This window comes from Apis cerana, linkage group LG1 (assembly GCF_029169275.1).
Source record: "Apis cerana isolate GH-2021 linkage group LG1, AcerK_1.0, whole genome shotgun sequence".
In the NCBI taxonomy this organism is placed as follows: domain Eukaryota; kingdom Metazoa; phylum Arthropoda; class Insecta; order Hymenoptera; family Apidae; genus Apis; species Apis cerana.
In genome coordinates this window covers 9810851-9838770 of record NC_083852.1, presented here as the reverse complement: position 1 = coordinate 9838770, position 27920 = coordinate 9810851, and the positions used below count along the sequence as shown (strand labels likewise).

The following is a 27920-nucleotide window of genomic DNA, read 5'->3' as shown; positions in this document are numbered from 1 at the left end:
TATTGTTATTAACTTGAGGAATTTAGGATTAGTCATTAGTTTTAGCACAACTTAAGCTTGTTGCGTATTGCCACTGACGATCGAATCGTCATCAGCGTGCTCTGTTCCTTTCTCGGATCGACGGTCGCGACTTTTTAACCGGGTAAAAATTTGAAAAAAGTTTGGAAGCAAGCAAATGTAAACGATGGAATCGAAATTGTGGACAAATGGAAAATTATATATATATATATATATACTTTCCACCTGACTTCCTTCGAGGCTTTTACGCTCCGGTTAGTACGTCTTCTATCGAGGCTTTCAGAAAGAATTACTCCCTGACGTTTTGTCAGCATTTTCTTCAAGGATCAGAAGAGGAATTCACTTAGAATAATAAGATGAACGTGTCTTTTTTCCGCTGTTCCATCGCGTGACGTCATCTGTATTTTTTAATCGATCCTATTTCGCACCACTGCTCTCGCTCCCTCGAGAGCGGCGAATAATTATCATTTTATTTCTATGCTCCCTCGATTGTCTCGAGAACGCGCTGAATCTGGAATCGCGATTTTTCCTCGATACACGCAATTTCACAACACAATTCGTTCAATTTTATCGCAAATAAGCAACAAATTCCAAACCGAATGAAATCATAATTTTAATTTCTGAATCTTGCAAACGGCTCTTTCCACGAAGCGGAAGAATTTGCTTCGTCATCCTCATCACGCTCATATTCTTTTCCAACCTATTCTCTAATTTCCTCGTAACCGTTGCGAATATCGTCCCACGATTCCGATCAATTATACATCGACAATTCGTACACACACACATATACATACATACATGCTACACAATGTATAATATCCACGAGTAGAAAGAGGGCTAAGGAGTCTTCGACGTACGGCAGTCCCTCTCTCTCTCTCTCTATATATACATATATATATTACTGAACTCGATCGAGGGGAAGAGGAGAGGAGGGGAAGCCGGCGACGGGATCGAGGAAAAAGGTTGAATTAGCAGGATTCGACGAAGCGCGCGCGAGATGTATGTAAAAAGGGGGAGGGAAAAAAAAAAAAGGAAAAAGAAGAAGCGTTATCGACCATCGGCCCGTTTATTTATTCATATAAAGCCGCGCGGTGTCTATAGCCGGCGCGCATCAAGGTGGAATTGAATGAGGAACATGCGAACGAGTGCGAGCGAGGGGGGGGGGAGGTATTTCGCGAGGCGAAACTCGTGAAACGACGACGCGCGACCACCGCGTCCGAGAGAGGAGCGTCCCTTCTTCCCTTCCCCTCCCCTTTTCCCTCTAAAATTAGAGGTACAATGCCGCGTGTAATTTATCCGGCGCTGAAAGAAGCGCGTCATCCCGGTTATAAAAGAGACAATAAAGAGTATTAAAAGCGGAGAGGCAACAATGCGGATTGCGAAGGCTGCAATAATACGGTAACCTTCGTAACTGTAGTGCGCGCGCCGTAAAACTTTTGATATAAAGCTGCTGTTATTCCTAACGGTATTAATTTTATTACGCGAGATCTATAACGCGATTTCGCGTGTGTATATATATATAAAAAAAGAAAAGGGAGAGAGAGAGAGAGAGAGAGGAATACGCGAGTGAAGGAGAGAGAGAGAGAGAGAGAGGAAGATGAGAGAATTCGGTAATTCGGTAAAACTCTGTGAAAGTACTTTGTACTTTTTCGAAATATACACGTAATCGTATTGGAGGGGAGGGGAGGTAGAAGATGTTGGGATGTCAAGTGTTTGTTTCGTAGTATAATTTAACTATAAAACGTCGTTTCACCTTTGCAATTTGAAATTTAAATTAATGAATAATAAACGCAAGAAGCGCTGACGGGTTGATTATAATTAAAGATTAATTGCAATTGCAACGATAGTTCTAATTATATTTTCCATCGTGTAATTAAAATAATAAAACGAGTTTTAATTCGAAAAATTACTTACTGTTGATTCTTCGACTTATCAACAGAGCCCCTCCGACTCCTTCCATCTCTCTCTCTTCATGTCACATTCGAGAATCGCTGACATAATACGCGATATCGTACATACGAGTCCAAGAATAAATATTCCAGTGCAACCAAAAAACAAAAAAAAGAAGAAGAAAGAAGCAGCAAGTGCAGCATGGTTAAGAGACCGACGAAAAAAAAGGAGTGGACGACACCAAGAGGAATTCTTGAACTATGGCAAAGTTTAGAAACATTTTACAGCTTTTGCAACGCTGAACGTTTATTTCCCCCTTTTTCTCAAAGTCTGCCGTAAAAATTACAACATTTCGCGTTTCATCCGTAACAACAAGCCGCGTAAATAGATATATTACGCATTTAGCATCTTTCGACTGAAAATTAACGGCAACGCTCGTTGCCCGAGCGAGAGAGAGTGTCGAGGAATGGAACACGCGACACAACAGGTTATCCTTGAAACGATACGCAGTGTCAACCGCGCCGATAGATACACAGAGAAAGAGAGAGAGAGACATCTGGGCGCGCGCGAGATTCGAAAGATCGGCGAGCAGATGCAGCACCGGCTTCCGGTTCCAGCTACTCGACCCGCGTCGCGCTTCCTCTTTCGGCATTTCTCTCCCCGTGGTGGCAAATCCCCCGGCTGGAGGCGAGAGAGCGCGCCGCGTCTCTCCCCGCCTCCTGCCGTCCCGTTTCGTTCTGTCCTCCGTTGTGCGCTCTCCCTCCCCCTCGACTCTCCCTTTCTCTCTCTCTCTCTCTCTTTCTCTCTCTCTGTATCCTCCCCTCTTCTCGCCTCCGCGGCCGCGGCCGCGTCCCGCGTTATATAATAAATTATTTCATAAATTAAGAGCTATTAACGCGTAATTATCCTTCGCGTGTGCGTGTTTTTCCATGACTGCGGTTATAGACCGCCGCGGAATATGTGCACGGCGCTGGTAAAACGAATAATATGCCGGCGGCGCGGTCACTTAGCAGGGGTGCATTGCGAACAAGCCCCGGACACGTCCGTCAACGTTATTCATTCCGAACAGATAAATTCGGCTTTATCGCGAAACCTAGGGAAACGATATATGCGTTTCTTTTTTCGCGAGACTTTTCCTCTCCCTTTGTTTACGTTTGAAAAAGATGCGCGTATGTACGGGAGCGAGCGTCGTTTCTTATCCCGTGACGCGCACGGTCTCGTCGTGGATCTTTTTTTCCGTAACGATCGAAACACGTAGCCTTTTTCCGTTGTTCATTGAACAAAAAATTGTGTTGGAAAAAATTCGTATTCGTCGTATATCGCGGCGATGTGCGATTTCTTAGGTAGAAGAAGAAGAAGAAGAAGGGAAAAAAAAGAAGCTACGAGATAGACGATTTAAAAGCGAACGGAAAAAGAAATGTAAACCGATAAGGTAAGTGCGCGATAACGGATGGAAATGTGTTTACACAATGGCACAATTTCGCCGACAACGTTGATTCTCTTCTCAATGTATGTACATGTCGCGTTATATTTTGTACGAATAGGAGCCGATAATGTTTTATATATATATATATATATATTATTCATAGCTCTCGTGTTTTTTTCCTTTTTCCCTCCTTCTTCCCCTCCCCTCCTCGCGCGACCAGTAAAAAAATAACACGATTCGGATCGGACCACATTATTACGATTATTATTGTTGTTAATAATAATCGAAACGGTTGCGCAATTGGCGCGAGTCAGCGCGATAAGCGAAACCTCCTCCGTTTATCTTGGCGAGAAATTGCATCGTCTGTTCACCCGGCGATTCACAGCGGCGGCCGTTCGTTCTTCTCTCTGACGCCGCGTATCACTAAGCAGAGCGGAAATCAACGATTCCGTTCGAGGCGTTTACGGTTGTCGTGTGCCGGTCGTGCGAGCACGCGGATCGCGTACGTCGTCCTCGTCCTCCAAGTTGTTGAGACTTGGCACAAGTGCGCTGTCCAATTTCTTTTTCCTTTTTCTCTTTTTTCCCGAGTAATCGAGTTTCGCACTCTCGACGGGGTGATTTGAATTGTGAAGTAAAATTGTGACCGATATGTGCACGTATTATCGAATTTTTCTTAAAATTTGGAATTTAAGCTTGTCGTCTCTCTGGGCTGGATAAACGTGGAGTGTATTTCACGGTCGGATTTTTCTAATGGTTTTGTTAATATTATTGTATTTTTTTCTTTTTTTTATAGAAAATCATTTCAGATTTCTTATCGTGCTTTTTTTTTTCCAATATCAACCTCGAATCGGGATCATTTATCTTCCAATTTCAATTTTATTTTTGGAGGAAAAAAAAAAAGTATACTACGCGCTGAATCAAAAAAAGGAACGAAAATACGCGAATTCCTCTTTTGTCACCGTTTTCGCTATGCACGTGTACAATGATTTCACAATCCAAGTTTGATATCCAACAAAGTGGTAACACGATGAATTCTAAACGCAATTCAAACAGAACGATTTTTAAACTGCTTGGACAATTCAATTTCATCGAAGAAGAAAATACTCGAAAGAAAAAAATATACATAAAATTCCCAATTCGTGCTGCTTTCATCGTCATCATCACCGTTCATCGTCGGTATCTTCGAGTCCTATCGCGATCTCGATCGAAAACCGCGATGAGAAAGGGGCCGCGATATTTAGACGTGTCCCCCCCTCCCCCATTGCCTCGCGCGATTTCGCCATCCCCCCTCCCTCCCTCGACTTTGTTATTTTAATTTTCGCTCTGTTTACCGTTTCCCCTTCGCGTATTTACCCGCGATGCGAGCGCCACGATGACTGCGGTCGCATCATTTTGTAAATATTGTTTCGCGCGCTAAAACGCGCATGTCGCTCTGCCACGTCCCCCCTCCTCCTCCACCCGCCCTCCCCCTCCAGTTTTTCCACCGATGAAAATTCCACTCGAGGGACCACGAACGATCGGCCAAAGGATGGTCTCGAATCGGACGAGAGTATTATACAGCGATACCCTCCAGAGCACGGCCTCTCCTCGTTATTATTAAATCGTCCGTCACGATGGAGTGAATTAATAACCCCTCGAATGGGAGGGAGAGAGGGGGGAGAGCTTACTTTTCCTACGTCAAAAATCTACTATAACACGGAGGAGGCGACAAATCCTCCCTCGTCGTCTTCCTCCGTAATTGTTATTTTCACTTCTCTGAACACGCGTTTCAAGGATAACACCTGAAGCGAAGGTAAAGTGGCAAAGTCAAACCTTTGCTGGAATCCAAACGGGAGCGCGGATCTTCTTGGATCGTTGAAATAATCGTTTGCTCCTTTTTTTTTATTTCTCGATCGAGTAAACTCGATATACGCGCAATACATAGTTTCTCAGAGGGGGATATCTTCCAAGCCGAGTTATTAGCGTCTCACCGATGATAACATCCGGCCAACCTGGATACATACACGACGTACACATCTAATGATCCGAATCGACGAATAAAATCAAGTGTACTCGAATCCGAAGGAAGGGAGAGAAAGAGAGGATAAATACACGCGGAGAGTTTAGCACAGATTTGGCGGCCATCCCGAACCTGCCCTATCGCCTCTCGATATGCAATTTAATTTAAGAACGCCTCGAAGGCCATTATCGCCGAGTGTATCGCGTTCTTCGCCCGGAAACGGAATCATGCTGCGTGGATGGAACAAAGGCCTGATCGAATTTATATTCTAATCTATGCCGTTGATTTAATTCGACCACGAAATTGGAATTACTCACAGACGGAATTATAAAAATAGCTGGGACGGCTCGCCAAATCATCGAATCGATCCTCTTCTCGGTTCAACGAACGAAAAGTTCCGGGTTTGCCTCGCGACGAAACGATAAACGCGCGGTCGATTCTTTATCTCTTGCATCTGTATCTACGTATATATATATATATATATATATATATATGTACATCGAATGGAGAACGAGATACGGTTTGTTCGAAAGACAGAGGGAACTGCAACTAACTCGGGGCGTGCACACAGGAGGAGGAGGAGGAGGAGGAGGAGGAGGAGAGGAGAGGTTGCACACGTGAGCGCGCGCCGGTACGCGCGTAATTCATTGTAATTAACTTGCCGGCATAACGGTCATTTAATGGAGAGAAATTCAGCTTTGCCTGGTATCCGTCTTTCCCCGAGAACGTCATCGGCGACCTCTTTTAACGCTGCTTTTTTTTTCCTTTTTCTTTCTCTTTCTTTCTTTTTTTTTTCTTCTTCTCTTTCTGCCATTCCAAGCAAGCGTATACGACTCTCCCGCGCCTTTGGCTCTCGGGGTTTACGAGTATAATTAGCCCTTTCCCTGCGGACAATAGGGTCATTGTGTCACGATTTTTTTGATAAAAGCGCCACACGGATGGGAGAGGAAGAGTCGAGGCGGCGCATCGGCAGACACACGCCGCGAGCATTCGTGTCTCGGCTCGCTACGCACTGGATGCTCATTACGGGGACGGGACGCGAGCATCGTGCAGCATACGAGATCAAAGCGAGATCGTTCTTAAGATTATAGTCTTTTCTAGAAAAAAAAAGAAAAAGAAATGAGAAGAGGAAGGGAAAGATTTTGGACGAGTGGTTCGCAGAGTGAGATCGATTTGGACGAGTGACTCTTCTTTCTTCTCTCTTTTTTTTTCGAAGAAAAACCGTTAGACGATACAGGGAGCGTTTTTACTCGAGTATCTCGTATTTGGTTTGCGCGACGATGTTTTCGTTGTTCCGTGTGCGCATGCGCTTGATATCGGAAACGCGATTGGTCAACGGAGCGGAGAATGGACAAATAAGAACAAACGAGGGATCGTCGATTGTTACCGACAAATTCTTCCTGCATTCTTCTTGCATTCAATTTATATCTATTCGACGAATAGACGCGATCCGTCGATATTTCTTCGTGTCGCGAATGCGACGCTCTTTCCCGAATAATTGAGTCACGGGGAATGAAACATTACATATTTGACATCGAGTTGCTCTCCTTTATCGCGCGCATACATGTAAAATGCGAGGAACGTTGATCGAGTCCGAAGCGATACACGGCGAGCAATAAGGAAAAAGGGATATATATATATATATATACGTGTAGGAGGCACGACAACGGACTATAAGAGAAATCGAGCAGTCTATTCGTTAACCGAGGTCAATTAAATGCGTGGTAATCACGCGATTGAAATTTTTAGCCTATACCACACCTACAAACTCGATAGAAGTTCGTACGCGATCTCGTATATCGATGCCGCCTGTCCAGCTGTTGTCTCGCTTCTTCTGCGAGCATCCTTCCTTCTCCCACGTCTCGCTTCCCGTCCCACTCCCGCCAACCGCGTTCCGTACTTCTCGCGTTATCTAGCCGCGCGCGAATAGGTCGGATCCGAACGTGGCAGCCGTTCTCTCTCTCCTCTCTGTTCCAAGTGATAGCGACCTTTGTCACGATTCGGTCTCTGTAATTCGTCACCTCGAGCGGTCTCGCCTTTCTCGATCCTCGTATTTCGATTGATCACCTCGCGACGGAAGGTGGTCGGTTCGATTCGAGATATCGATTCGAAATATATCGACTCGGCCGCGCGCGCGCGGGGATGATCGCCAGCGAAATTCGACGCGTCGAATCGACATTTACCCTCGGCGGAGGATAAATCGAATCGAGTGGAATCGCGGCGGAAAGGAGAGAAGGAGAAAACGTTCGTTCGTTCGGAGTAATTGGAACACGTGCGGTGTTGGTCGACGGTGTAGCCGCGTCGAAGCGAGGAAACGCGCGCGGCACAGAGAGAAGTCGGTGCCGTAGAAAGGGAAAGAAGTCTGTACAAAGAAGACGCGGCGAGATAGAAGCGGTCGGGTGTGGGGCGGCGAGACGAAGCGCGGCAAGGCGCGGCCGTGACGAGCGCGGAGGGAGGGTTGGGAGGGGGGAGAGGAGCGGGCGAACGGCGAGCATACACAGGGAGAACGAGGCGCGTTCATTATGATTCGTGTATTTATATAAGGTCTAAAAATATACGCGCGCTGTGCCGCCGGGCCCCACCCGGTATTTCATCTGAGAATAATATTTTAATGTACATACGTCCCCTCTTTCTCCGTCTTTCGCCCCCTCCCCTGCCCCGCGCACCGCCTCGCCCTCCCTTACCTCCATCTCCGTCCCTCGCGCGCGCTCCGTCTCCGTTCCGTCCCCCTCGGCACGGACTCGCACACACGTCAACCGCGTCCTCCCTTTCCTTCTTTCTCTCTTTCTCCCTTCCCTTCCTCTTCTTCGCCTTCTTCTTCTTCTTCTCCTTCTCCTTTCGCTACTCCTGTACACACCTTTCCTCCGTTACGACGGTCTCTGTTTCGCGATAATCCTACTGCCCTTACCGCTTTGCTCTTTGTCCTCCTCTCTCTCTCTCTCCTCCAACTTCCTAGCTCCCTTCGCTCTCTCGTCACCAGATGCTCCTCCTCGTCCCTGTACGCGTCGCTTTGTGCTCGGCGCGTTTTTTTGATGTTTCTCCACGAGCGCGTCGTTGAAATTGTGCACCTACGTGTTTCCGGGCGGGCGGGCAAGCGCGAGCGTGTGCGTGCGTGCGTGTGGCTCACGGCCGCGCGCATCAGCGCGTATTCCCCCGTTGCCACCGCGCGGAATCACTCGTTATCCCGGGACAAGGACCTCGAGATCGAGTCGTATCCTTTTCTTTCGACTCGATTCGGGAAAATCGCTTGTACGTGTCGTCGTTTTCCCGGAAGAGCAGTGTCGTCGCTCTTTAAGCGCGCGGCCAGTCGATACTCGATTCGCCGTCCGTTCGTCCGCATCCGAAACGATAAATAAGTGATATTCTATGAAAGAAAAATCATCGTACGCGTAGCCGGGCAGAAACTCGACGCATTTGTCAAGCGGCTTCTCCCAACGGACCCTCTGGACATGGATATGTATATGTATATATATAAAAAAACGTGAAAATCTCCAACGGCTAATATTTTTTTCGTTCCGCCCGATCGATCTATTTTTCAACGTTGCATCGCGTGTCCGATTCGAAACGTTAATAACGTTGAAAAGTATCCAACTTTCCGCCGAGACTTGGAAAGCGAGAAATCTCCTCCTCCTCGAAAACGAGATAGAGAACGCTACCGAGGATGAAACTCGTCCAAATCCATCCGTAATTCCGATTGTAAACCGTCGTTGACTAAGATTTTTCTCGGCTAGTTTTTTTGCACTCGATCGATCGATGGTAGAAAAATTGGACGATGAAGCGTTCGTAGGCTGCACGGAAATCGTGCAAAGTCTGTATACGTATAAAAGGAAGAACAACATCGACATCGAGTAGCTGGCGGAGAGGAAAAGTGTCTCGTCTCCTCCCCGAGATCCTTTCGAGTCGAAGCGAGCGATCCGTGGAAACGATACGGGATACAAGTTCGGGTACGTGGAGGCACGATTCGTTACGACATGTGTACGAGCGTCGTACGTGGGTGCACGCGTGTGCGTCGAAGCTCGGGTTACGAATGTACCGGTGCACGCGGGTACACGCCGCGTAATATATTGCCTGGTACGAGCGGTAATCTATAGGGTTTTAATAAATCTTATTCTTCGTATGAAATACGATAATAATAATTTATAACGTAAACTATAAGCTCACTGTAAAACCGCATGGCTGCGCGGCCCCCCCCTCCTCCCCGTCCTCTCGAGCTTTCGCGTTTCTTTCGCCTTCTTTCCTCCTCCCCCACGCGCAGCCCTACACCGACTACCTACGCGAGTTCGGCTCGCCTCTCTTCCACCCTCCCCGCTTCCACTCTCCCTCCCTCCACCCCGTCTCGCGATCGCGAGAGCGGTGTTGCGTACGCTACATCGTGTATACGAGCGTACCGTCTTTAAATAAACTTTTATTTATACGACCAGTCGCCGAGATGAATTTGCGCGATTCCTATCGTACACGGCCGGATATGCACGATGGATTCGAATCGCTTTCGTTCCCACCAAATGTATTCTCCGAAGTCATTGACCGTCGGATGAACGTTCCTTCGTTCCTTTCTTCCTTCGTTTTCGGAATCCGCGAAAAATAAACACGCGAGAAAAACGCGAAGAGGATTCGATCCGTCTCGAAGGGACGAAGAGAAAGGAGATAATTCCTCTCTCTCTCTCGTGACTGTCCGATCGAGAAAGGAGAGGTAGGGGAAGGGGAGAAAAACGAAGAAAAAGGAGAGAGAGAGATCGGGCCGATCGGACACGCGGAACGGTGCGGCTCACGGTTTCTGGATTTAGCACGGAGAGCCGCCGCATACGGCATGCAGATTATACATAATATATTATTCGCGCGTATAATATGTAGAAGCGGAGAAGCAAAGAAATGTGCGCGGTACGTGTGGAGCGCATATGTGCTCGCACGCAGGAACTGGCACGGCCCGCGCCGCTCGCCCCCGTGCCCCCGCGTGTACGCGCGCGCGTCGGCCCCGCGTGTACGCACACGGAGCCGGGCACACGGCCGCTCGTATCCACACAAAGCCGGGTAGTCATAAATTTCAATAAAACACTCGGTGTGCGTAGAGACCGCGCGCTCCGCGAGGAGGAGGAGGGGGAGGGGGCGGCGGAGAGGGAGAGAGAGAGAGAGAGAGCAGGTTCGACACGACTCATATACGTTCATTACGAATGCATACGAGCACGTTAGATTGTACGTTAGTGCCTTGTAATAAAATATTGTAATGGTGGCCTACTTCTGCACCACACTGTAGTCGCCGTATAATATCTCCCGCGGCATTCTTACCACGGCGTTATTTATTCTACGCTGTGCACAATGGCGGCACCGTCGGCGGCGGTCTTCGTCCTCGTCGTCTACGGGGTGCGTTGCACTCTTCCTCCCCCTCCTTTTTCTTCTCTTCCCTCGCTTTCGAGAAGGGGGGCAGGGTTGCAGGTTGACAGTTTTCTCCGATCGTTCGCGGATGGAAAATCATTGTCGCGAAGATGAGGTCGGTTAATCTGGAGAGAGAGAGAGAGAGAGAGGAAAGGGAATTCTTCCGCCCGCCATTAACCAAGGACGAACGGTGCGTCAGTCGGGCTAGATAACGCGACACGACGGGTAGGCGAGATTTATAGCTCGTTCGGTTTAAGGGGTGACAGATTTTTCACCGGCGATAACGATCGCCGATACGCGATCGTTCAACGGTGTCGCGTAGCGAGAACGTTTGAAATTTCGGAGAGATCGTTTCGAGGAGGATCTCGAGCCACGTGGATGGAGGGTTGCTCTCGAAAGAAGTTATTCCGTCTACACCTCGTCTTCCTTTTTTTGATTCGTCCCGATTGTTACACATTCGTCGATAAAAAAGAAGAGAGAAATGATGAAAGTATCTCGAAGAACCCTGGCCGAATAAGTGTGCGTGTGTGTGGTTAATCTCGTTGCGTGGATCTCGTTGTACGTTCAAGGCTGATGCGCCTACTTTCGGGACACTGCGTAGAAGGCATCGAGTAGGTGTGTTCGAGAGAAGAAACCACCGCGAATATTTTATTTGTATATCATTACGATCATTATGTACACACGCATTGGCCTCGTCCCCCATCTTCCCCTCTTTGCGATTCGCCTCTTTCACTCCGCGTCCACAATGTACACGTACAACTCTCCTCTACCTGGCGTATTATCTTATTCTCTCGAAAAAGAAAAACGATCGTCCCTGATCCCCAAGAATTTTCGGAGCGGAATCGAGTCCTTAGAGCAGAATGCGGATCTCCTCGTTTCAATTAACCTTCCGACTTTTCCAACTTTTCCAGATCTCGTCCATCTAATTTGGCCAAATTCAAAATTCTACGCTCGCGAGCTTCTTACCCGCCGATATTTAATAACAAAAATCTAATTTTCATCCGGTTTCTGATTTACTAGCCCCGAATGCTAATTTCGTAGAGTTGAAACGGTTGCGCAACCCGTCGCGATATCCTCGTAACCGTTTTCTCGACTCTGTAATTTATTTCTTACGTTTCGCCACCTTCGATTTCGCGAACGATCGTATAATAAAAATCGACGAACGGACGCATCCTCGAATACGCGATAATATAACCGGTGGAAAAATGTTTCGTCCCCTCCTCTCTCCCCCGAGGGGAGATATCGAAGCGCCCTATTGCACCAAGAAAAAGGTTGATTTACCGCGACAGAAAACGGAAAAAAAGGTTTCCCAATCCAATGGCCGGCGTGGTTCGCTCCACCGAGGGGCGAGGAGGGGGATTAATCGGAATTCCTTTCCTCTTACTCGGTGATTCCGAAGGAAAGCGGCGCGTGGACCTCGAAGCCTCTCCGTCGACGAGAGTTTAAGCGTTGTAAAGTTTGTCAAACAGGAGGAGGCGCGTGACGGAGCGTCCTTTTCTCCACCTCCTTCTCCTCCTCCTCCTCTTCTTACTCTCTCGAGTATCTTTTTCCGTGGCGCAGTTTTTCAGCCACGTCGTTTCCTTTCTTTCTTCTTCTTCTCCTCCTCTCTTCGACGTAGAGATAGATTTTTGTTGTTTACGCAACCGACGGTTATATTTAAACGTCTGTGTAAAAAAAGGAAGAGCGAGTCGCGGTACAAAGTTTTCGAGAAGAAAGATATCGTACAATTTCTAATCCCTTAAAAATCTTTGTTCGCCTCGATTCGAAATTTCTCCTCCTCCTCCTCCTCCTTTCCAAATCTCCCCCTCCCCCGTGCAGAGATAACGCCCCCGTGTAGGTGTCGGAATATCGAGGCGCGTGGCCTCGTTCACTTTTATTAACGCGTATTACGTACGGGCCATTTTCAAATCCTGCGTAAACAGAAATTCTCATCGGCATTAAAATGCAAATTTCCCGGGAATTACTCGATCAATTATAAAATCCGGAAAAGAACCGTCGGGGGGGAGGGAGGGGCGCGCGCGCGCGCGCGCTTCCGCGCATTCATGAAATAAAAGATCCGTTATGAAATGTATAAAAATTTTAATGAAAATCAATATCGCTTTGAACAAGTTGGCCGTTGACTGGCCAGAAACGCGCAAAAACACGGGAATCCCCGCGTAATGCGTTAACGGGCCGTGGTGAAGGCCGGGCTTAATCCACTGGGACGGAATTTATTTTACTTTAATACGTAAAAATACATGTAAACCCGGGACGATTTCTCGTCTCGTTTCCGGTTTGCTCTCGCCGCGTGCGTTATTCCCTCCGCAGCGGGGATCATTTTTACACTTGGCCCGGTGTATTTACGACGGAGAGATCGCCCTTCCCTCCCCCTCCCTAACGCTACGCCACCACCACTCCTCGCAAAATTATTTACGACCCCGTCCCTGAGTGGACGTCCGTAATTGGCCCTAAAATCCTTTGGCAGCTGCCTTCTTTCAAAACGGTAGACGGTTTCGCCGATCGTAACTCATCTTTCCACTACACGCGTGTTTCTCCAACGTGGCGAGGTATTTTCGGCACCGCGAGCCCCCTTTGTTTATCGTAACGGCACGGAAAGATCTGTTGCTGCGTTTCGATCTTTCGATCGAGTATCCTTGAGCATCGTCTTCCTTTTCGAAAGAGTTTCGCCTCCGAAATTTCACTCGCGTCGCTCCTCAACTATCCATCCGCGCATTCGTTCACGTATTCGTATCGTGTGTTGTGTATATTTTTTTGAGAAGCGTCGTTATCTTTATATAAATTTACAAGCGGAATATCGATGTTTGTCGCGATATTTATCCTCTCGTTTGTATATTCTTTTGCACATTATGTATATATATATGTATATATAGGTTTAAGTTTTGGATTTTTCGTTTCGAAAAATTCGTTCGAGACGATTGGACGAAGTTATTCCTTTCAATTTCGCCCGAAACACTCCATAAACGAATTAAACGGACCGAGTCGAAAATCGTTTAAAAGAATAAAGATGCTCAATGTTACATTTTTCCGTTAAATATGAAACTACACCATTTCGTTCCAGCGTGCTCGAATTTAAACTTGCATCCCGCATTTATATATATTTATATTCCGTAATTTCGTATCCTCGTTTCTTCTGTATGAATCCTTCTATATGAATATGTATACCGTATTATATCGTACGTAATAATAATAATATGTAAATCGCGTCCCCCTTTTACGCACGCGTCGCAACATTTTTCAAAATAGAGAATCGTGCGCGTAATCGAAGCGAGGGCGTTAATGGTCGATAATAGTCTCGCAGGACAAAATTGTGAAGGAAGAATTGGAGAGATTCCCCCCATTTTCGAACCAATATGGATCTGGCCAGGCGATTCCCGCGAATTCAAGTTGAAAACGAGCACGAGTATCAGATAAAATATATCGCGCGTACAATCAACAGTTTCATTCAACAGTTTATCTCGCTCCTTCCCGCCCGACCATCTCCAAAAAAAACTCGCTCCGTTCTTCCTCACCTTCTTCTTCCTTCCATCTCTGTCGACGCTAGAACCGATCCACTTCCAATACGCAAGAAAACAACACCAATTTCTGCGTACAAATTTGATCAATGCCCAATCGAGAACAATGGACTGTTCAATTTTCGAGCCATGACCTTCCGCGCAAAAATGCAACGCGTAAACGCATTCTGAAGCGAGGGGGAGGCGAAACGAGAGAGATGGAAACCGAGAGAAAAGGAAGGAACGAAGGAAGGAAGGAAGGAAGGAAGAGGCGAGCCGCGCGGGAGCATCGTGAAAGAAATTCGCGGCGAAAAGCGTACGCGCTGGCACGCTTTAGCAGTAATTTCGTATTAAGGCCGGCGTGACGTGTGCCTCGTCGGAAAGGCCGGGGGAGTATTTGCGAGGGCAATGCACTCTGGAATGCACGAGTCGACCAGCCGGCGGTATACGACGTAATATTATATATTTTATCGCTTTATTTGTTCTAACTTCTCCCCCTCCTCCTCCCCCTCGCCGTTCACGCACCGTCGTGTCCTTCTCGCGTTGCGACGAAGCGCGCTTCGACCGCGTGGCGTGTAACCCGTGTTTCTTTCATACCGCTCTCTCTCTCTCTCCCCCTTTGTCTTCCCTATACTCTTGTCGCGCATATATACATACACACATACGGTGTATGGAATTCTCTTCTTCTCCTTGCGTACGCGAAAAAAAGAAGAGGAAAAAAAATTGCGTGCTCGATTTCGACACGAGGCGCAAGGTATCGTCAGCTTGTTATTGACCGGACGGTACATGCACGATAACGCGCGCGATATTTTTATAGACCCACGGGGTTACGTGCAATAATAAATATCGTGACGCGAGATTAAATAATAAATCTCGGCGAGAGATAGCGTCGCGTACCCGTACCCGATCCTACCACTACCACTATCACCACTACCGCCGCTTCTCTACCCGCCGAATCGTCGATCCGAACGGCGGGGCTCTCGACCTTCGTCGCGCGCGAAATGTACGATATTGAGGGAGAGAGAGAGAGAGAGAGAGAGGGGGGAAAAATCCGGGTAGGTCAGTGTCGGGAAGAAGCGAAGAAGCGTACGTACGAATATAGACGCGGGATATATAGGTGTTGCACGTTAACTCGTCTCGAAATTCTACTCTCAGCCGAGGCGATTTTAAGCCAGAGACACTCGAGGCGATTCCCCTTCGCCTCGGTCGGTTAACCGGCCGGATCGAAGCGAAAGAAATATAGAATACGTATAAAACTCGGTCGGTAAAACGGAGGGGGGCGGTCATTATGTTTTTTAACGTTCGAGCGTAATTTTTTTTCGGCCAACGTCCGGCTCAACGCCTGGACTGGAAAATGACAATGGGAAATTGGAAACGACATCGGTTCCACAAGCCGAAAAATCGTGGCGGCCGACGCGGATGATGGCGGAGGCGGCCGCCGCCGCGTCCCTAGCCTCGCCCGGGGTGAGGGCGAATGCTAAAAAGCCGGAGCTGAATAAATAAACAGTTTTTAATTGCGGCCCGCTGCTGCCGGGTAAAAACAATAATTATTGGCTTGCCGTGGCAACGTATCCGCGTGTTACGTCCCCCGGACGCGACGCGACTCGACGTTCGCTCGACTTGCTCGCTCGCTCGCTCGCTCGCCCGCGCCTCTCCCCTCCCCTCCTCCGCTTCGAGGCGAGAGGAGGGGGAGACCTGTCGTTCCGGCATTCCACCGCGACGCTAATTACCCGAAAACGCTTTCCAAAGAAAGCCTCTCCGCTCTCGCTCCCGGATTTACTGCCCTCTCCTCGCCGTCATTCCCCTCCCCCTTACGGCGCTCGAGTATCGTAGCAAGTTGTCGGCGAAAGAGAACGGTTGAGGATTTAAGGAAAACTTTTCCAGGGGGAGGTTTCGCGTATTCGAACGCAATCTTTGGATATTCTCTCGCCTATTATCCTCGAAGATCGAAGATGAAGGGAGGGAAGAAAGAAGCGTATAATAATAATAATAATAATACCCACGTTACGGATAATAATTACGATCCGTAATAAGGATACCGAGAAAGGTTACGTTAATGCCAGCGGAGTCGTTCGAAACTTTGGCCGAAGGATTAAGCAATTTCCATGAAACGAGTCATTCCACTTTCCTTCTCGAACACCGCTCTTCCCTTCCTCCTCCTGGACGATATCCTTTTCCCTCTCTCTCGATTCTCACCATCCGTGAAGAAAACGCGAGTCTCGCGGGACACACCTGCACATCCGAGGCCGGTCGATCAGAGCCGCCCCCCAAGATTCGCCGCCGAGACCCTCCTCGTATTATTTTTCTTTCTGTATTCTTCGGCGGAAGAAAAAGGGGGAAACTCGTTCCACGAACAAGAAAGTAAACGATTTATCCGTCTTTGTAGCTTGCTCTCCCTCTCTCTCTCTCTCTCTCCTTTTCTCCCGATGCCCGCGTTCCCGCGGCATTTCGGTACAACGGCCCACTCTTCTCTAGCGAGCGCGCACAGTAATAACCGGCGCCGAGCACAGACGAGCGGAGCTATAAATATCGTATAGTAAACACGAGAACAGATAAGGGAGAGCGTGAAAACTTCGGGTATAATAAAATACAGATAAGTCCGCGAACAAATAGTCCTGACCGTAGAATTTTACGGGGAGGGGGAGAAGAGCGAGAGAGAGAGAGAGAGAGAGAGAATGGAAAAGAGGAATGCGGGACCGCAGAAGAGGGGAGGGGACGGCTCGAGGGAAGCGCAGCTGGAAAAGGGGGGAAGAAATAATCGTGAAAATTACTTACGGGCCAACTTCTTCTATGCACGCGGAAGAAGAAAGCTTCGCTGCACGGGGAGGGGGAGGGGAGAGGGTGAGCAAGAGATCGCGCGATATTCTCCCTCTCCCCCCCTCTTCTTTCCCTTTTAGCTTAGACTTTTAATTATTTCTCAACTCTTGCTTTATTCGCGATATCCTCTTTCCTTGAATGTATATATATATATATATATGTACGGAAATACGGAAATCCGGATATAAATTTTGTATTCGCGATTTCTTTCGGTTATCGCTGATTTCGTTCGTTTTTTTTTTCTTCCTTTTTGACAACCATGTTTCATCGGCCAGGTAATTGTTTAATATAAATAATAATAGAGGGATGGGATGCCGAGTAGTTCTCTTCGATGATTCTCTGAGAGATCTTGAAACGCGTTTCGAAAGATTTTTCCTTTTTTTCTCTCTTTTTTCTTTTTTTTTTAAGCGAAATATCGATTATGCGTAAAGAAGAAAGTTGTTCGACATGACATTTTGAGCTAATCGGCAGGTTGATCGTAAATACGAATATAAATATTAAATAAATAAATAAATTGCGATAAAAAGAGAAAGAGCGATAATGCTGTCACGTCTTAAACGCAATATCCAATCTGAATATGTATATACGCACACGCGCACATACGCGCAGTCTAAACATAAGATTCGTGGAAGAAATAAAACCAGGACAAACTGGAAATATTGGATATACCAGAATAAAATATCCACGTTTTAAGTCACGCTAGACGCAACATCTCGGCAAAGGAAAGAAAAAAAAGTTGACACATAGTTGAATCTATTTCGAGGGATGGATAGATTCCGTCATAACTTTAATCCTAATCGATTGATATCGTAGATATTAAATGTATATATCAACTGTACAATTTTTAATAACTAAAGCTGTTACGTACATCCTCCCAAAATTTATCCGATTGCAAAATTAAAACGAGCGATCGTTGTTAATTTTCTCCGTCCAAGAAATTTCTGACCGACTCGATCACTCGATACGAATATACGAGGAGGAGGAAAGTACGGGGTGGTACGCAAGAAGAAGAAGAAGAAAACGGAAGGACGAAGAGCGGAAGGGAAAGAGGGAGAAGGGGGTGAAAGAAGGAACGAACGGATGGGCGAGGAGAGTAGAACGGAGAGCTGCGATTAACGCCGACGTTTTCTTGCGCTCGCTCGGCCAGAGCGATGTTTGTTCTGGGAAATGCAATCACGCTGTCATATAAAATATAACTTGCTTCCTTTTCCTCCTCGTCTCCGCCTCCGCCCGCGCTGCCGTCTCTCTCTCTCTCTCTCTCTCCCTGCCTTTCTACGGCACGCCTCTCGATTTCCACGGTAATCGTGGAACACTGACATTAGGCCTCGCCGTGGCTCGCAGATTATGCGAAAACTACAGGCCATTTCCGTTTTTTCCGATTGCCCCCTCCTTCCAAGAAAACGCGGCCAACCTCTCTCTCTCTCCTCTCATTGTTCCTCTCTCCTCCTCCCTCGAGGTACACCAGGCCGTTTCCGCTTTCTCGATCGCCGTACGCACTGTCCCGTACCCGGCTATCTCTCTTTCTGCTACACCTGTTCCTCGGAGCTTTATCCTGGAGGAAGGTCGGTCGTGAAAAAATGGAGGAGAAGAGGGAAAAGAAATATATCACGAATGTTCATTCGATGTATATACGCAGATTCTAAATCCACCGCACCCACGTTACGAGGTAATAATACGTGTAGGATAATTACGATATATATATATATATAAAATAAAATTTACGTATATACATATTCCTTTGGTATTAATCGATACGTGCGTGCGCGCGTGTAGTTTTCCACGATTACGATTAATTGTTATTAAATCGAAATATTATTTTAACGATTGTATTAGAAAAGGAGAAGGAAAAGGAATTTGGCGGCAACGACACGTAGAAGGAGAGGAGCGATAATCTCGGTGAATTGGAAAACGGGAGACCGGCTACGATAAAAATCGTGATCGCGCGAGAGAACGGCCCGTTGATTTTTCCCGCCCTTTTTTCATTCTCCAAGTTTGCTAATTCAAAGTTTAAAATTTTTAACTTGGGAGGTCTCGTGCCTCTTTTCCATCCTCGTTGCCTGAGGGGGGGAAAGGTTTCGGCGTGAGCATGGCGGCCGAAACGATGATACACGGCGATTAATAAATACGGGCGAACGATCGCTCTTCGCTCCGGAGAGAGAAAAGATCGAAACGACGCGGCTCGTTCGGGCAGCGATTGCTATCCATGGCGAAGGTTTCGTCGTTAAAACACATTGTGTCGTGTATAATACAAAAGTATTCGCGTCCGTTTCGCGAGAGAGAGAGAGAGAGAGAGAGAGAGAGAGAGAGAGAGAGGAGCCGGCTGCGCGGTAGGAAGGTAGAGAAGAAAGGGAGAGAAGCGAAACGTGGCGGTGGGGCTCTGACCGAAGAGAAACATATTTCTTTATTATTACTCCCACCAAGCTTATTTTTCTTACCCACCGACTTGGATTCCAGATGGTTGCCTCGCCTCCTTTCCCCTCTCCGCTCCTTCCACCTTTCTCCCGCTCCCCCGTCCCCTCCCCGCTCCTCCTCCCACTCTCCCTCTTTATCTCCTCGCCTTCTTAGACAAGAAAAACTTAACCCCGAACTCGTCGTTCCCTTTTTGTACGCGCGCTGCCGGGAGGCGAGATCCCTCCCGAACGCTAGTCAAGGAAGAGACACGAGACCCGAGAACAAGGACGAACAGAGGGGGAGGGGAGGGGGGAAGCGAGAGTGGACGAATGAGAGAAAGGGAAGAGAGGGGAAGAGAGAAATAGGTAACGGACGGTACTTCTGCAACGGCAGGATACAGCGGGACGAGTGTAACGCAAGAAAAACGCGTGTCCGAGCCTCGTGTTTTTTGCTCTCTTTCCGTCGAAAATTCGAGTATCGCGCGCGCACGAACGAACGTTTCTTTGTCCCATACCCACGAGCCCCGGCCGAAATAGAGACGTTTGAGCGATGCACGTGCGGCGCACGTCGCATCGTCACGCGACCTCGGTTTGAATTCCAGCCAATCCTCAGCCCCCTATCGTTCTATTCGGCAGCCAATCATATTTGCTAGTTTTCGACGAATTACTGTATTAGACGGTATTAGACGTCAAGTCTAATAAGACGTTGGTCTCCTTCTTTGTATATTTCCCTCGGATTTTATCGTTTCTCGAGGAGTGAACAATTCGTACAATTCTCGAAAGATTTCTTTAGAGGTTGGAGTAGACACTCTCGCTACATCGAAACGTCACTAGACGCGAAGGTAAGCCTCGCGTAACGCGGAAGTTAGGTTATGGAGGAACGTCGCGCAACAAAAGCGTTATATACTCGAGGTTTAATTACCCGAAAGCGGTACGGTGTCGTCCGATTCGAACGAGAATAATGTTAATCGAGTTAAAAAACCGTTCGTGATTCAGTATCCCTTCGATGCTTCTCGAAACTCGATAAAAATTGGTAAAAATCGTATTAACATTTTCTCTGCGATAAATTCCAATCCTTCTTTCGACTCTACTTTTTTACTTGCTCGATAAATCCAATATACACACGTTCATCGTGTTATGTTGCATAGAATTATCGATGCCGAACATCGATTCGCCTAGATTCTCCTCCGGCTATCGTCCTCTCGATTAGGAATCTTATCCCGCGATACGGAGAAGAAGAAGAAGAAAACTTTCTCGAGCAACTGTACCCTGGCGTCGGACTGCCGGTTCGGCTGTTATTATTTGTATATTATAATTTAGATACAATTATATCTGTCTCCTCGTCGCGCTCTCCGCGCGGCCGCTATCCTCGTCCTTCTCTCCCGTTTCCTCCCTCCCTCCCTCTCTCTTTCTCTCTCTCGCTCTCTTCCTCGACGATCTCACTCCTCGTCCCACCGTCCGTGGAACACGACACGAAACATCGAGCGAAGACCTAAGAGAAAGGGAAAGATACGGGAGAACTCGGCGAGATTCGATATACATATATACGCGCGTGTATATACGTGCACGTTTATGCGTGCGGGTAAAAGAAACGGAAGACTCTGGCGAAGGAGACGGATATATATATATATATACATATATATATATATATGTATATATATATACATGACGGTGGTGGGAATACGCTAGCCGCGGAACGAGTAGGACGGAGTAGAAAATTGTGCGGGGCGGAGGGAGGGAGGGAGACAGACAGAGAGATAGATAGAGAGAGAGAGATGAAAAGGGACGGGAAGGTATAATAAAGGCGAGGAGGAAGGGCGAGGGGAGTATTTGGAATCGCGCTGCGTAGTGGTGGTGGTGGTGGTGGTGGAGAGTTTGGAGCGAAGGTGTTCGTAGATGCCGCGCGAGCGAGCCGTGGAACGGTGGGGCGGGGGAGAGGCAGGTGAAGGAGGAGAAGCCGGTGGTCGCAAAAGCGCGGAGGCGATGGTGGAGATGTGGTGGTGGCATACCAGCGGGGGTGGAGAGGGGGAGGTGGAGGTGCGGTCGTTGGCGGCGGCGGTGTGGGTGCGAGCAAGACCGAGATAGCAATAAAATATATTACCGGAGAAAAATGATGGCACTGCGAGACAAAGAGGGCCGATGGCATTAGCCGCGCGGCAGCCTCGAGGAATTCCACCGGCGTTATTTCGTTGCGTTACCTGCAACCTGACTTAACCTGCGCCCGCTGCACTCCTATCTTCCAGAGATATTCCTTTGAGGCGTTCCACCTGTCTCCACCGGGCCCCTTTTATCCTCCCCCTTGCCATCCTCCAACCCTCGCACGTCGCGCTCTCGTTACGTTCCCGCCACCACCTCTCCTCCTCTTGATACATCTCTCGTCTCGAACATCGTTCAATTAATCGTATCGTGAAGGAGCGTACGCTTTTGCGTATTTACGCGTTTTTGTGAAAAGTGAAAGAAATAGAGAAAATGGAGGAAGAAATTTCTCGGAAAAAGATACGCAGTAACGAAACACTGCCGGTTTACGGAGAGAGGAGGAAAGGGGAAATGTTGGCCTACGGGGTGACGAGAGGGGAGACCAAGTTTCGAAAGAGGATAGAGCGAGAGAGAGTGGGGCGGCGGTGAAGAAGAAGGAGGAGGGAGGGGCGAGGGCGTTTTGTAATTTCTATAATTTAAACTCCGCGGCAGCTGGCGTGGCTCGTAATTGCTCTAACCCGGAGGAACGCGTGAGCCTGCGTGTTTACTTTTAATTCTTTCTGCTGGCGGGCATAGCCGCTACCGCCGCGCCTCTATCCACGCTTCGAATCGAACCTCGATTCTTTCTCGTTTCCAGATGAAAATTCCTATAACCGAACTTTTCCCCTTTTTCTTTTCTTAATCACCGTAGATGGAGCAGCTCTCGCTTCCTTCCTTTCCCCCGGTTCGTCCATCCTCTCCTCCACGATTCTCTCCTCCGTCTTGCCGCGTCGCGTCGCGTCGCGTCGCGTCGCCTTGCCTTGGCTGCGCCTCCTCTTACCTCGTCTCGTCTCGTCTCGTCTCGTCTCGGCTCGTCTCGGCTCGGCTCGTCTCGGCTCGCCTCGCCTCGCTTCGTTTCTCCGACTCGTTGAAAAATCGTCCGTCGTAAACGGGAACAGCGGTTTTATTGTTCCACTGCAGACAATGCCCGGGAATATTATAAAAACTTTCCGACGGAATATATTAATGTTAACTCATCGCTTTACCGTTAGGCAAACTTTTCGGTCGAACAAGCTTCTGCGTCTTTGTGTCTCTGTCCCCGTTCCCCGTCTTCCTTCTTCCTTCTCGCTTCCTAGTCGATCCTCCTCCTCCTCCACCTCCATCTCCTCGTCCCTCCACTCCGCGACTCGTTCCATTTCGCGACTTTAAATCATCGCGATGCCGCCTCTCCCCGCTGCAACATCGTTGTCGATCGCGGGATATAATTCATCCCGGGCGACGAACCGAATTCCGTGACCAAAAATTTCCTCCCTTTTTCTTTTTCTTCTTTTTCTCTCTCTCTCTCTCTCTCTCTCTCTTCTTTCGCTCCTCGACGCCGAATATTCGTCTTCTGCGAGCACGTTTCCCCACGATCCACCATCGACCAACCCACCCAACGGTTCGAGCCACCCGACGTTTCGGGGTGAGCGCGAGCCGCGCGCTCGAGAAGCGGAACGACTCGACACTGGCCACGACGATAAACTTTAATGTATTCCAAATTATTAAAATATATTCGTGCCGTAGATATTTTAACGAGCCTCGTCGCGCTAGCCGTCGCGGTGCCAACCGAACAAATTATACTTATAACGACTTATTTAAATTTATATCGCGCGTAAATCTATCTTCCCCGCCCACGCTAACCGAGCAGCAGCAGCAGCAAAAGAAGGAGGAGGAAACTTGGCCGTCCGTAATTCCACCTGAAATCTTTCGGAATTGTCTCGCTCGGCCGCTCCTCTCCTTCCTAGCTCTCTTCTTTCCTCCCCCTCTCCGCTCCTCCAGAGAACCCGTCCGATATCCCGCGTTTATCGTCCAAACCTTTTCTGATCGGTCGGAAAGAGGGAGAGGAAGAGAGAGAAAGAGAGAGAGGGAAAAAAGCGCGCGCAGATCTCCTCCGCGCCGTAGATATTTCCACGATCGGGCGATGATTTAGGTAGGTAATTATATTCGGTACCGCGAAGTGGGATTGCTCGCGCGGCAAACAATTAATTGCGAACGAATAGGAAGGGGAGGGGGGGGGCTCGGAATATTACCGTGCTTATTTTTCATCCGGCCTCCACGGGCGCGCATTTCGCGCCTGTTTTTAATATTACACCGCGCGGTGGCGAATGTTTTAACCTCCTCCTCCTCCTCCCCCTATCCCCACACCAGGCTACTTTCGGGAAGCGGTATCGCGTCCGTAACGAATTTACGATATTAATTTGGCGTGCCGCCTTGGCGATTTATTATCTACGCGGTGGTGGAGGCGTTTCCATCGGAGGGAATGGAAAATAAAAAAAAAATAAAAAAAAGGAGGAGGGGAGAGCGAGGGGCGATTTAGTTGGAAGCACGGAGATTCGAGGTGGGGGAAGGGTTGACGAGGGATGAGCGGCAGCTTGGGCGGCGAAGGAGAGGGCGCGAGAAGAGGGTTAACCCTCGAGGGAAAGCCGCGACAATTCGCAACCGGCGCACGATATACCAAAAATATATATATATATAAATATATATATATATATATATACACGAGCCACGGCGATAAAACGATAATTCTATAATTTATTCCCTGTATATGTGCGTGTGGAGCGCGGACGTGGATCGGTGTGTATACGGCTCGTATATGGGCCGCGCAGTTGGCGTTAATATATCATCGGACGCATCTGCCCCCAACGACGCGTTTCAATATGTTCTACGAGTGTATAACCGTTTCTATAGAAATATTCTCGCTCGCGTGGATATAAATACACGCACCGGCGGCGGACCGACCCTCGCCGGCTCTTTTCGAGCCTTCGCCTCTTCTCCTTCTTTCGCGTTTCTTCTTTCTTCTCGGTGAGTTCAGTTTACTTGAACTTGCTCGAGAGGCTGGCGACAATTGGCGATAGGATTTACGCAGTGTCTTTTTCACGGCCGCCTTTCCAATTCTTATCCCTGCTCACCGTTCCAACCACGATTTTCGTTACTCAGAGAGTGAATTTCTTCGAGATTGGACAGAGTGTATTGGATCGCGTATCGTAGCGAGTGTCTTAAGATCTTAAGAGAATCATGCAGGGATTCGAGTAGGGAAATGTGCGAAATAGAGGAGATTATTCTTCATGGCGCGTAGAAGTTTAGACGGACCGACGGGCGCCTCGAACGATGCCGATTCGTGCTTTCTTCCTTCGGCAGCAGGCCTCTTTCTCTCGTTTCTTCATCCTGGTAGACGCAATTTTGTATCGACCATTAGCGCCGCGACCGGGGTGCTGCTGGTGCACGGCTTGATGGAAATTTATGACAGTCACTTGATTGGGTTCAACGTTCCCCGTATTTCATTCTTCCAAACCGTTTCTTTTGCCTCCCCGTTTGGATTCCAAGGCCCTAACGACCCATGCGACCACAATTAAAACGCTCACCTGTGCAACCTATGCGCATTGGATGGGCAAGTTTTTCGCCTCGAAACGATCCTCTTCGAAAGAATTGCGAAAAAAGGAAAAACGCGGCGGAATTGTCATTGAATTCGGGAGGGGGATGGTAAACTATCCGGGAAAACCGCAAGTTGACCAACGTCAAAAATTTTTTCGACGGACGCGTGCGAGCAACGACCCGCCATCATCGCTCCCGATCGATCATATTTCGGAAATAATATCGGCGAACGGACGAGCTGGACGACCGAGTTCAGGGAATAAGGGGGGTGGTGTGTAAACGGCGCACCGAGGGACAAGGAGGAATTAATAGAAGCGTCGAAATTGCCCTCGAAGAACCCGTGTTGTTGCGTTGATTTACGGGACGGCGAGCGGACGAGTGCGCGCATCACCCAACTTTTTTACAATTATTATTTTTCCACGTATATTTCTCGCGCCCGCGTATTACCGGTCGTAAATTTCATCCGCCCTCGAAATTGGCCCGCGAGCGGCGGCCTGTTCCATGCACCCCCTCCGCCCCCGCCCGCGGAACGTAGCAGAGCAGGGTTAATTCTAATAGAGCGATGCGCGCAGACAGTCGAACCTTTGGCATTTCAATCACGGATCATGACGTCCGTTTTAAAACGGGAGTCGGACGAGAAAAGTAGTAGAATTCGTTTCTCCGTGTGCGTGTACGTTTCAAAGTACTACGTTTTGTCGAACGGTTTATTCGATGATGAAAACGATGGAAATGACGGAATGATCGAATTACGAGCGGAGATCGTTGGGCCTTGGAAAAAACTTGGAGCTGGCCTTGAAGCAAGCGGGGAGGGGGGAGACAAAATCGCGAAGCAGAGACTACGCGTCGACTACGGGCCGTCGGTCCATTTCTTCACCCGTTAATGGAAACGTCGTTACTACGGTATTGGGTCGAATTAGCCGATCGAACGATTAATTCTCTGACGATTTCATTTAATTAAACTCCCTTTGCCGGACGTCGGAATTAAACGACGTTAAATTATCAGCGGCGCTCTCTCGCCTCGAGATTACGTCGTCGCGCGAATTAACGACGTTTCTTCGAGCCTTTTCCCGATCGGGAAACAGGAAAATTCGAGCGGACGAATAGGCATTCCTTCGTCCCCACGCGAAAATTGCACGAGTTACGGGGACATACACGAACCTTCTAACCTAACTTTTCGCAAATTATTAACTCAAATTCAACTTTGAGACTCTCGTCCGAAATAGAAAGAACGGGTATATCTTTTTCGATAAATTTTTTACACGAAACGTCGTCACCAGCAAAAATCTTCCACGTTCTCTTCCTCGAAATCATCTCCAGAATCATTCTATATATATATATACATATATATGTACGTATCCGTTCATTTTCGACGATAGCCTCGTTCGTGATTCTTCGTCGATATTCGGCAACGTTCGCCACCGTTCGTCGATACTCGGCCACGTTCGTGTGCCACGATCGAGCAAAGGGTGTGCATCGGGAGCGAGATCGACGCGTCGATAGGGGTCGAATATCGGTCGATTGTCGAGGGATGGAGGGGAGGAAGGGGGGAGGGGAGGTGCGAGGGGGGCGCTGGCGGCCGAGAGCCTACGAACGGAATGTTCCTGGAATCGAAATGAAAACGCGGCCGGGCAAGCATCCATAAAAACCCTTTCGCCCCCGGCAATTAGCAATAAAGTTTTCATCGTTTAATAAAGGTCGGCACAAATAAATGGGACGATAAAAAATCGACATACAATACGCGCTGCGAGAGGCTGCGAGAGCGCCGCCACTCTCTCGCCCATAGAGAAACGCGACAGACATATAATTCTCGGATGTACGTGCAGAGACTGTATCCCGTGAATGTGCAACCGTACCCGCCAGATTTCCCGTGTCCGTTTTATTGTACCCGCTTTACGAGATCGACGTTTTATTTCGTTTATCGTGTATAAAAAATATATATATATATACATATATACACACACGATGGGAATCGCTCTTTCCGCCGAGAGCAAAATCGACGCGACGTAATCTTCTCGCTCTAGATTACGGGGATCCCGTGATAGCGAACGGTGTCGATTTATACGCGCGGTCGTCCACGATCCTCGGGTCAATTCGGAATTCGTTCGAAGCTATCATCGAAGCTATCCCCCCTCGTGCCACTTCGTTTCGTTATTCTAACAAAAATTACACGTACGATCGGGTTTTGAACAACCCGTCAGAGAGTATTCGAAATAGTTTTATTCTCTACGATAAGATGAAATTCTTATTCGTTGTATCCTTTTTTCTACAAAATTATCTCTCTCTCTCTCTCGTAAATAAACGAAGGGGTTCTCCGATCGAAGGTATTTCGATCGAGAAGGAAAACTCGTGTATCCACGTATTTACCCTTTTTTCGCGCATAATTCCAAGATGGAAAATCACGGAAGGAACGAAGAACGATCGGATCGCCGAGAACGGATTACTTCGAAAAAATGAAAGGGAAGAAGAGCCGTCGAACGGTTTAACGAGACGTGGAAAGAGAGAGAGAGAGAGGAGAGATATCGAGCAACGGTGAAAGAGGGAGGAAAGCCGCGGATGAAGGAGGAGGAGGAACCCTGGTGATATTGCACCCGAGGCAAGGTAGAATGCGCGTGCGTCCGTGCGTGGATCCTCGCGCGGCCACGGCCGAGGAACGGTGGGACGAGGCGCGGCGAGGAAGCGTGAATGGAAGAGCCGCGGGCCACGCTGGGAGTGAAAGCCGGAAAAATATGTCATCGTTTCATCGACAGTCATCACAAAGAGCCGAACGAACGTACCAACCGTACGAGAAACCCGACGTACAAACGGACGAATCGGGGAGAGGAGACGGTCCGTGACAACCGCGTGCATACTCGCGTGTGCGTGCGTGTATAAGCCTCCCCTTCCCCCGGATTTCTTGCGTACCACCCTATCCCTCCCCTCTGCTGCTTATCCAC

At 48.3% G+C, this 27920-nt stretch overlaps 1 protein-coding gene and 1 long non-coding RNA gene across 11 annotated transcripts in view; one reads left to right on the top strand and one right to left on the bottom strand.

Annotated features, from left to right (window-relative positions):
• The window catches only part of LOC107993719 (protein bric-a-brac 2-like), a 208467-nt gene that overhangs the window by 60784 nt on the left and 119763 nt on the right, over positions 1–27920 (top strand). The window lies entirely within an intron of this gene.
• Positions 22265–23290, bottom strand: LOC133667284 (uncharacterized). The gene is made up of 2 exons (XR_009832634.1): positions 22623–23290; positions 22265–22551 (listed from the first exon to the last, which is right to left on the bottom strand). It is a non-coding gene; the product is annotated as an uncharacterized LOC133667284 (long non-coding RNA).